General features: G+C 44.6%; 1 pseudogene; it reads left to right on the forward strand.

The window, feature by feature from the left end:
* Positions 1-6,467: 6,467 nt before the first annotated feature.
* Positions 6,468-10,185, forward strand: LOC139009983 (protein phosphatase 1 regulatory subunit 12C-like; annotated as a pseudogene).
* Positions 10,186-11,604: the final 1,419 nt, after the last annotated feature.

An 11,604-nucleotide genomic window follows, 5' to 3' on the forward strand; every position in this document is an offset into this window, starting at 1 on the left:
CCCCTACTGGGGTTGTGCCCACAACCAAGGTATATGCCCTTGAACAGAATCGAACCTGGGACCCTTCAGTCGGCAGGCTGACACTCTATCCACTGAGCCAAACCAGTCAGGGCCAAAGTTCCAACTCCTTTCCCTTAGCAAGATGAGTGTCCTGTGCAGCTGTGGGAATTGGTAGGGAAATAGGCTGGGACACACAAGCCAAAACATGATGCGCCAATTTCTATTTAGAATAACACTGGATACAATAAAAAGTACCTAGATGTTAAGTTCAGGGTTCAGCGTGTTAAAAGCTTGGAAATTATCACTTCCATGCTCAGAAAAGGAAATATTATACAAACTGAAAATCAATGACTTTTAGTGGAAACCTCAGAGAACTGAAGTTGTAGGGCGAGATCCTGGAGAGCCACAGCTGAGACCCACTCATCTGGAGTAGAAGCCACTGGGGTCATAAACTGGTAGGAGCATTTAAATGGTAATTTTGATGAATTGCTGGGAGCTGAGTATGGACTCACTTAACAGTGAGAACATCCTGGAGCTACATATCTGAGGAGACCCTCGCATTTTCATGTATTTCACCTCCAAGAACCCCATCTGGCAAGGAAAAGCAGAAAGGAGGAAACATTGTGAAACATGCCTTATCCCATGGGCATTTCTCCAACCATAGCCACCCTTGGCTTTAATCTCATTTAAGGAATTTAAAGAAGGCGGAAGGTGCCTGGCCAGTATTACTCAGTGGTTGAGCATCAACCCATGAACCCAGAGGTCACCAGTTCGATTCCTGTTCAAGGCACATGCCCAGGTTGTGGGCTCGACCCCCAGTAGAGGGTGTGCAGGAGGCATTTGATTGATGTTTCTCTTTCATCAATGTTTATATCTATCTCTCTCCCTTCCTTTATCTCTAAAATTCAATTTAAAAAACATTTAAGAAAAGAAGGGGAAAAGGAAGATAAAGAACACATGTAAAGGTCACAGCCCAGAGATAAAGGCCATTAAAAGACTGAGATTTAATCATCCTATATAATAAAAGCCTAATATGCAAATCAACTGAATGGTGGAATGACCGGTCGCTATAATGCACACTGACCACCAGGGGATAGACGCTTAACCCAGGAGCTGCCCCCTGGTGGTCAGTGTGCTCCCACAGGGGGAGCACTGCTCAACCAGAAGCAGGGCTCACGGCTGGTGAGCACAGTGGTGGTGGCGAGAGCCTCTCCCACCTCTGAGGCAGTACTAAGGAGCAGTGAGCCCAGTGGTAAGGAGCAATGAGCAGGTGGATGGTAAGGAGCGAGGGTGTGGGCTGAATTTTTGTGCACTAGGACTCTAGTAAGATTATAGAAGGCTTCTTCTCTCCCATATCATACCACTACACCAACAATATAATAACAGTAAATTCAGTGGGGGAAAAATGGCAAGACTCAGACTCTAAAAAAGAAATTTTAAGGAAAAATCAAAGACATTACCAACACCAATAAATGGCTCCAACATCAAGCACCAATTTCCATTTGGGGAAATTGGGGGAAAGGTAGGGTTCTGTCAGCAGTAGCTTAAGAATCTAGAGGTAGACACATTTGCTTCTAGGTAGAAGCTTCCCCCAAATTTCTTCAACCACAGAAACATCACAGGCTCTACAATATAATTTTTTGCCTAAACAGGAAAATAGCAGGTGGTAAGGGATTGGTGCCTGCTATACCCTGAGATCTTAAATTCAGTAGAAAGTTTCTTAAGCCTTTACAAGTTGTGTCTAACATCAACTTTGTATTAGTCAGGTTCTCCCAAGAAGAAGAACCAATCTGATGAATAGATGATGATAGATAGATAGATAGATAGATAGATAGATAGATAGATAGATAATAAATAGATAGATGATAGATAGACAGATAGATAGATAGATAATAAATAGATAGATGATAGATAGATAGATAGATAGATAGATAGATAGATAGATAGATAATGATAGATAGAAATTTATTTTAAGGGATTGGCTCACATGATTGTGGAGGTTGACACGTTCAAAGTCTTCAGGATGGGCCACCAGGTTGGAGACAAAGGGCAGAGACAATATTGCATTTCAGGTCCAAAGACAATTTACTGACAGAATTCCCTCTTCTTTCAGAGGCCAGTTCTTTCTATTAAGGTTTTCAACTGATTACATGAGGCTCACTCAGAATATGGAGGGCAGTCTGCTTTGCTCAAAGTTTTTGATTTAAATGTTAATCTCATCTAAAAATTACTTTCACTGAAACATCTAGAATAATGTTAGGGCTACTATTTGGTTACCAGGGCCTAACCAGCTGACACAAAATTAACCATCACAAGTCCACCCTTTGTGCACTTGGCACTCTTACAGATCTCCTTAAACCATATGTCATCTCCACATAAAAGCAATAACAAGGTCATACTTTCACCTGACACCATACAACCATCCTGCATATACCAGAAATACACTAACCTGAACCCCAGAGGAGAATGCAAAGTCCTTTGGTGACGAGCTCATGCTGCCGGCAGTTCTCAGAACAGTGCCCCAGGGAAGGTCCTTGCCGAAAGAACAGTAATGAACACATGGTCTCCCACGGAATATCAATTTCATGGCTGCTATTTTAAAAGGTATTTTGATTACTTATTTTCTTGGGCAGTAGGTTTGCCACATAAAACTTTGTGTTTTCTAAGCCAGTGAATTTTAAACTTAGCTCTTATTTCTGACTCTGACACAAATACTACATAAAAGGAAAAAAAATCATCTCATAAATTAGATTCAGAATTTCTCTTGCATTTTCTTCTTTTCTCTGTGTGATATTTTAACCTTTGGGGGAAAGGACATACATTTGCATTTCACAAAGGAATCTTTGTGCAAACAGCATGAACAGTTAAGTATTGATAATGGATTTGAGGCTTAGGAAAAAGCTGAACAATAAGGGGGATACCAATACATTTTCCACCTTAAAACTATAGTTCACCTGATAATAAATTTAAAAAAACAAGTTTCCTGGGAGAAACTAATCAGTGGGAAAGGTACAGTGTTGATAACTGCACACAATTGGCCATAGGCTTGCCTCTTGCCTGATTCATAAATGTTTTTGCCTTGTAGGGTTTTTAATGGTATTCAGATCTCCTGCGTGGTAAATGTAAGTCCTAATATCGTTTTTAATAGTGTTTAAATATGCCCTATCCCTTCCAAATAGTAGGTGCCGAATCATATTTGTGAAAATGATATAATAAGAGAATTAGAAATAACAAAAATGGATGAGGATGTCAAAGAAAAGACACCTTTGTGCACTGTTGGTGTGAATGCAAATTGGTGCAGCCACTGTGGAAAATAGCATAGAGGTGCCTCAAAAAATGAAAAGTAGAACTACTATATGACCCAGCAACTCCACTTCTGGGTATTTATCCAAAGAACACAAAAACAATAACTCAAAAAGATAGCATCCACCTCCATGTTCACTGCAGCACTGTTTACAGTAGCCAACATATGGAACAGTCTAAGTGTCCATTGTTGAATGAAAATATAAAGAAAATGTGTGTGTGTATGTGTGTGCGCGTGCACGCGTGTGCACGTGTAATATTTTTCAGCCTTAAAGGAAAATGAAAACTTGCCATTTGTAACAATAAGGATGGACCTGGAGTGGATTATGCTAACTGAAATAAGTCAGAGAGAAAAAGACAAATACTATATGCTCTCACCTACATGTGATAATCTTAAAACAAACACACGCACACACATACACACACACACACAAAAAAACACATCACATAGATACAGAGAACAGGTTGGTGATTGCCAGAGGCAGGGGTGGGGGATGGGTGAATGGCTGAAGGGGATTAAAAGGTACAAACTTCCATTTACAAAATAAATGTCATGGGGGTGTAATGTACAGCATGGTGATTACAGATAATAATACCATATTGCATATTCACTAGATCTTAAAAGTTCTCAAAACAAGAAAAACAATTTTGTAATTACATATATGGTGACAGATGTTAATTAGACTTATTGTGGCGATCATTTCATAATATACAAAAATCAAATAATTATGTTGTACACCTAAAACTAATACAATGTTACATGTCAATAAGACCTCAACTTAAAAGATAACAATATTAAACATGTAAACATAAATATTTTTATTTTAGAAATGATATTTTTTTTAAAAAAGAACTACTGCCTGGCCGGTGTGACTCAGTGGTTGAGCATTGAACTATTAACCAGGAGGTCACAGTTCTATTCTTGGCCAGGACATATGCCCAGTTTGTGGGCTTGATCCCCAGTAGGGGTGTGCAGGAGGCAGCTGATCAATGATTTTCTCTCATCATTGAGGTTTCTATCTCTCTCCCCTCTCTCTTCCTCGCTGAAATCAATAAGGATATATTTTTAAAAAATAATAAAATAAAATAAAGAACTACAGATTTCTATTTTCTAACCCACAATCACTCACATCTTGGGCTTTTCAAGGGTAATAGCAGGTAAACTTGCCTACATATCTCAGACTACTCATTGAAATCTGATGACGTTAACTGTAAGACATGTAATCTTATTTATCATCAAAAAATTTTAAATGCTGCCAATTAAACTATGCTGCGCTGTCAACTGTAAGAATAATCTCGATGTTAGAAGTGTTAAAATGTGTATTTTAGAATCAGCAGGTGCAGTATTAATACTGGCAAACCAAAATGCAAGATCCTCAAGAGCAAGGAGGTTGAAGAGGAACTGGAGTGGTGGAGTGAAGTGGACTTGGCTCTAAGCAGCAGTTCTCAACCTGTGGGTCGCGATCCCCTTGGCGGTCGAACGACCCTTTCACAGGGGTCGCCTAAGACCATCCTGCATATCAGATATTTACATTACGATTCATAACAGTAGCAACATTACAGTTACGAAGTAACAGTGAAAATAATTTTATGGTTGGATCACAACATGAGGAACTGTATTTAAAGGGCCAGAAAGTTGAGAACCACCGCAGGCGATGGGAGAGAAGAGCTGAGGTTTGTTAGGTTCTCCAAACCTGTAGTAGCAGCAGGTGCCCCATCCTGTGCCAGTGCAACAGGGGGCTGCAAACTGTAATGGGACTGCAGTCTGCAGGAAAGATATTTTGACACTTAAAAGCTTGTTAGTCTGGGCCTTGTTAGTAAGTGCTCTTTAGGAAGCGTTTGTACTGTGGTTAATTGTGTTCCCCACAAAAAAAAACGAGTCTATCCAAACTTCAAAGCATGACCTTGTTTTGAAACAGGGTCTTTGCAGGCATTGTTAGTTGTGTAAAGATAAGGCTAGCCCTAGATGGTTTGGCTCAGTGGATAGAGTATCAGCCTGCAGACTGAAGGGTCCCGGGTTCATCTGGTCAAGGGCACATCCCTGGGTTGTGGGCTCAATCCCTAGTGTGGGGTTTGCAAAAGGCAGCTGATCAATGATTCTCTCTCATCATAGATGTTTCTATCTCTCTCTCCTTCTCCCTTCTTCTCTGAAATCAATAAAAAAAAATTTAAAAAAAGATAAGGATAGACCCTAAATCCAGTGATGGTTTAGGAAGGCTACGTGAAGACATACAGAGAAGAAGGCTATGTAAAAACAGAGGCACAGAGTGGAGTGATGTGTCCACAAACCAAGGAATGTCAAGGATTGCTGACAACCATGAGAAGCTGGGAGAGGCAAAGAAGGATTGGTTCCTAGAGCCTTTGGAGGGACCATGCTCTAGCTGCATTTCAGACTTTTAACCTCCAGGGCTGTGAAAGAACACACACGTGGTGTGGCACGTTGTTACAGCAGCCCCAGGAAAGTAGCACAATGGTTTTTAAAATAATAAGTAGCAACTGGGAGCTATAATTTTATGATTTTTAAAATTGTTTATTAGTTAATTTACAATTGTAATACATACTCTATCTAATTAAGATATAGAAATTTATAGTTAAAAGTGAAAGCCTTGCCCTAACCCCTAACCGGTTTGGCTCAGTGGATAGAGCATCAGCCTGTGGACTGAAGGGTCCCAGGTTTGATTCCGGTCAAGGGCATGTACCTTGGTTGAGGGCACATCCCTAGTAGGTGGTGTGCAGGAGGCAGGTGGTCGATGTTTCTCTCTCATTGATGTGTCTAACTCTCTATCCCGCTCCCTTCCTCTCTGTAAAAAATCAATAAAATATATATATTTTTAAAAATAAAAGTCTTACCTTTATACCCAGATATCACCCCTGCATATCTGTAATTCTTACCTTTTCTATGAATATATACATAAGCACTACTTTATTTTACAAAAATTTGATCATCCTATGCATAATGTTTAAAAAGCTTGCTTTTTAAAGTAACTATATTATAAAATATACTAGAGGCCCGGTACACAGATTTGTGCATGAGTGGAGTCCCTTAGCCTGGCCTGCGCCCTCTTGCAATCCAGGACCCCTTGGGGGATGTGGCAGTGCCAAAGCAGCAGGCAGCCAGGAAGGAGTGCCAGCTGGGGCCAAGCGCAGCTCCGCTGCAGTGCATCATGGCCCTGCTGTGCCTGCCGCCTCCGCCGCTGCCACCTGGTAGCACTGCCACGCAGACAGGAGAGGCTTGTGCTACCGCAGCTGCACTCGCCAGCCGTGTGGCTGACTACTGGTTGAGTGGCGCTCCCGCTGTAGGAGTGCACTGACCACCAGGGGGCAGCTCCTGCATTAAATGTCTGCCCCCTGGTGGTCAGTGAGCATCATAGCGACCGATTGATCAGTCGTTCTGGTCGTTCTGTCAACCGATCTTAATGGTCGCTTAGGCTTCCTATATAATAAAATTCTAATATGTAAATCGACCGAACAGTGGAAAGACCAGTCGCTGTGTTGCACACTGACCACCCAAGACCAGACACTCAATGCAGGAGCTGCCCCTGGTGGTCAGTGCACTCCCACAGGGAGAGCACCACTCATCCAGAAACTGGGCTCACAGCTGGCAAGTGCAGCGGCAGTGGGGGGAGCCTCTCCTGCCTCCACGGCAGCGCTAAGGATGTCCGACTGCCAGCTTAGGCACATTCCCCCCCAGGGAGCTGGCCTAAGCCATCAGTTGGACATCCTCCAAGGGCTCCCGGACTGTGAGAGGATGCAAGCTGGGCTGAGGGACCCCCTGAGTGCATGAATATTGTGCACTGGGCCTCTAGTGTGTATATATATATATATAGATATAGATAGATAGATAGATATAGATATAGATAGATATATAGTTAGATGTCAATGTGTAGATTAACATCATTCTTTTAATAGGCTATGTAATATTCCATTATAGGCACCATCTCATAATTCACATTTTATTCAATATGTATTTATTGTTAGCCATGGGAAAAGCATGGAGACTGCAAATTGTAATATACTCTGCAGCATCCACTACTTGTGGAAGAGATAAATAGTTTAAAAGGAAATTATACTGCAGTGTGATAAATCCTTCAATAGGCATAAGCACAGAGGTCTGGGGTGGAGGGGGTATGGGAGAGGTATTCCAGGCACAGAGAGCAGAGTCTACAAAAACATAGGAGAGAAGAAGGAATACAATCTTTTGGGACAAAACAAGCAGCATCTCATCATTCTCACAAATAATTACAAAGAAAGAACATAACAGTTCTGGAAGGTTAAACCTGGTCAATTTTCCTGGATTTAAATAGACTTATTTCAAGAAGGGTTATAAAAGTATTTAATCATCAGTTCAAATAACACAATGCACTATGTGGTTTAAGTACTATATCAGTATGATTGGTTCACTGGTGCTTTAAAAGATGCACACTTTATTACTGTATGGCTCTTTGCTGCTAGCACATGGGCCCTAATCGTTGCTTAAATCTGTAGAATGCTCAAAGGTGGGGCTCCAGACAGGTACAATTTTAGGAAATGAGGCCAATGAACATAACTGAAACTATCTTAACACTGTTGAAGAATTCTGAAGGCAAAATCTTCAAGCTCAGTCTATAAATGAAGCCTGTACAAGAATAATTTATTACCAAAGGACAGAGGAAAATGATTAGCCTTAATGAAGCACTTTGTAGTTTATGCAAATTGGATCTGATTCTGTACTGATCCTGGACTCAAAATTCCCAGTGACTTTTAGCTAATCAACCTTAATCACAGGCATGCTTAATGGGTCTTTTGTTTGAGGCCTTCATGTACTTCCTGGCTTTATTGTTCAACTAGAGGCTCATTGCACAAAATTTGTGCACTAGTAGGGTCCCTAGTGGCTGCTGACTGCTGGCTGGGTACTCCTTCCCTTTCCCCGGCCGGCCCCACCCTTTGGTCGAACTCCTGGACAACTCCTGGTCAAGGGGACAATTTGTATACTATGCTTTTATTATATAGGGGATGGGATGCAAAGGCACTTGCCTACAATTGGGAATGTAGTGGGTCAGATTAGAAGCCAAGCTACTTCCTTTTGGGAATTCCTGAAACCTTCCTTCCACCTCTCCTTCTCAGTTCCAGTTACCAAGGAGAAAGCAAATATATGTTCTCCACCTCTAATAATAATTTTTAAAAAGACCTCAAATGCTGCAGGAAAAATTAAGACAGATCCCTCCAAAATCAGTTACAGAATGTCAAAGTTACTTGATAATCTAATTGTTAATTCAAAGAGAACATCCAATTCTTCATTCTGCAGATCTGTGGGGTAGCACTGGCATTACTATCAGGCTGGTGGAACTGCAATCCCACAGGAAATGCAAGAACCAGGACAGTCCATTTCAGACAAGTGTAGCTCACCTGATTTTTGTTTTTAAGTCTGAAAAAAAATTTAATGGAAATGGTAATTGTGTAATTAAAGATTAAGTATCATCTAATTATTCCCTAATGATTGATGCCTCAAAAACTATTTGCAAAATTCTTTCTTAACAACTCTTGCCTGGCTGGTGTTGCTCAGTGTTTGAGCATATGAACCAGGAGGTCACAGTTCAATTCCAGGTCAGGGCACATGCCCAGGTTGCAGGCTCAATCCCCAATGTGGGGCATATAGGAGGCAGCCAATCAATAATTCTCCCTCATCATTGATGTTTCTATCTCTCTCTCTCCTTCTCCCTTCCTCTTTGAAATTGATAAAATATATTTTTTAAAATCTTTATTATCGAGATTACAGATGTCCCATATTGACCCCCCATTTCACAGACCTTTAACTTTTCAGGAGCAACTCAACTAAATCACATTCCATGGCTCTCTTCCACCTGGTTCTTCCCCACCCCAGTCCTCTGCACTATTGTCTGTGTCCATGGGTTATGCATAGCTATACTAATAAAAAGGTACTATGCAAATTAACCATCACTCAGAGATAAAGATGGTGGCGCCCATAGGCACAAAGATGGTAGTGCTGGCTGGAGCCATGGAGCTGGTGGACACACAATCCTGCAGGGGAGGGTCTGGACCCCAGCCCCAGCCCTGCAGCAGCTGCGGTGCTGGGCTGCTGGGGCCAGAGCAAGCGAAGACACAAACCCACAGAAGATGGCCCTGATTGGGCCAGTAGCTATGATGCCCACTGTAGCCAGCAAACCAGCCAATCAGGGGTTGGGCCAGTGGCCAACCTTGCAGCACCTTCCCCTGCCAGCCTGCCCCTGATCAGACTCTCCCATCCCAATCAAGAGCAGGGTGAACAGAGCCTGGACCCTTCCTGGCAGTCCCGAGTACGTGGGGTTGAGAATTCTGATTGCCCTGCCCAGAGAGTAGAGGCACCTGACAGGCAGGGACAGGGACCACAGGCCTCCAGGGAGCACCATAGAGTTGGCGAGGAGAAGAGAGGCCTGCAAAGGGGGAGGAGGCAAAGCCAGCGGACATCAGCCCAGGATCCAACCCTTCCATGCCAGAGGCAGCAGGCCCTAAACCCAGAACCCCAGCCCCAATAGGAAGAGCCCAAGGGAGGCTTCAGGAAGCTCTACGCAAAGCTGCATGTTGACAACTAGAGACTTCGTGAGGCCCTGACCCAGACCATGCTGCAGCTGGGGCAGCTCAAGGTGGAGCTGGAGCCCACCACGCAGAGGCACGAGCGCTTTGCAGAGAGGCTGGCCCTCCTGGAGCTGGAGAGATTTGAGAGCAGGGCCCTGGAGAACAAGGCTGGAAGAGGAGCTGAAGGGCCTGTCCAACCTCTGAGCTGACAACCAGTGCCTCAAGGATGAGAACACGTCACCAGCAAACTGTCCAAGTGACCCCAGAGACTTGCCCCTGCACCCACATTTATACAGCTGCTTCTGCCACACGCACCCCTTCCCTGTGTGAACATGAGTGACAGGGTTGCTGGGGAGTCTCTGAGAAGCCATAACCTCCCCTTTGGACCTCCAGGCTGGGAGGGGAGGACAGAGCCCCCAGGAGCTAAAGGGGCCATCTGAGGCCAGGATGGAGACAGGAGGCTGAGCCAGGTAAGGGGACCAGGGCTGCAGGCAGGACCAGAAAGGAACTGAGGACCAGGAAGTTCCAGGACCAGTAGCCAGGACTAGAGTGGCCACAAGGAGGTCCCCTCTCATGTGTGCTGCCACCAGTCACCCCATCCAGCCCCTGAGCAGGGATCTTAGAATGTGCCAAGCATCCCACAGGCCTGGGCCAGGTGGGCCTGTACATAGGGTCCATGTGCAATAAGGAGGGATGTCTTCTATTTTTTGCTGCCGCCTCCCAACACTGTCCCAGGCAGGGGGAGAAGGTATTTTTGAGACATAGCACAGGCACCACAAATAAAAGCCTCGAAGTTGCCAAAAAAAAAAAGAGTGGGCTGGCTGGCCAAATGACCCCCCACCCCCACCAGCCCAGCCCTTGATCAGCCTGCCCCACCACAATAGGCTCACAGCCCCTTCTCGTGGCTGCCTGCTCCTGATCGCAACCCCCCACCTTAATAGGGGGCAAGGCCAGCAAGCCAATCTCCTGCAGCCCACCTCCTGCCCGGTCCCACCCCAGGTTGGCCCCCCCACCCCGATCAGGGGCAGGGCTGGCCGGCCAACTACCCATGGCTCCTCCCCCAAGCTGCTGGCACCCATTGGCACCCCCCACCCCATTCGGGGGAGTGGCCAGCCGGCCCACCAACCACAGCCCCTCCCCATGGCCAGCCCCTCCCCCAGTTGGCCCCCCAACCTTAATCAGGCCAGCAAGGGGGGGGGGGGCGGGGTATTTGAGGGCAATAAGGCTGGCAAAGAGAATGGTTAGGGGTGACCAGGAAGGCAGAAAGGTGAGCAGTTAGGAGCCAGCAGTCCCGAATTGCGAGAGGGATGTCCGACTACTGGTGCGTGATCGGGCATAAACTGAAAGTCTGACATCCCCCAAGGGGTCGGATTGGAGAGAGTGTAGGCCGGGCTGAGGGACCCCCCCCCCCCCCCCCCCGTACATGAATTTCGTGCACTGGGCCTCTAGTATGCATATACAGTGGGGCCTTGACTTACGAGTTTAATTCATTCTGAGACCGAGCTCCTTAAGAAACTCGTTAAGGAGCTTGTTAACTCAAATTACTCTGTCAACTCAATGCAAAAAATCTGCCAAGAGACAGCTGGTATCTCAAAAAACTCGTTAGTCAGGACACTCGTAAATCAAGGTCCCACTGTAAATGCTTTGGTTAATCTCTGCCCCTTCCCCTCTTCCCTGTGAGCTCCTTTAATCTGTACCATGCTTCCAAGCTTCTGGACTGTTTGTTTTTGTTTTTTTTTCATCAGTTTA

This window comes from Myotis yumanensis, unplaced genomic scaffold, assembly GCF_028538775.1.
Source record: "Myotis yumanensis isolate MYYU_CA2020_CCGP unplaced genomic scaffold, mMyoYum1.0.hap1 SCAF_1, whole genome shotgun sequence".
In the NCBI taxonomy this organism is placed as follows: Eukaryota; Metazoa; Chordata; class Mammalia; order Chiroptera; family Vespertilionidae; genus Myotis; species Myotis yumanensis.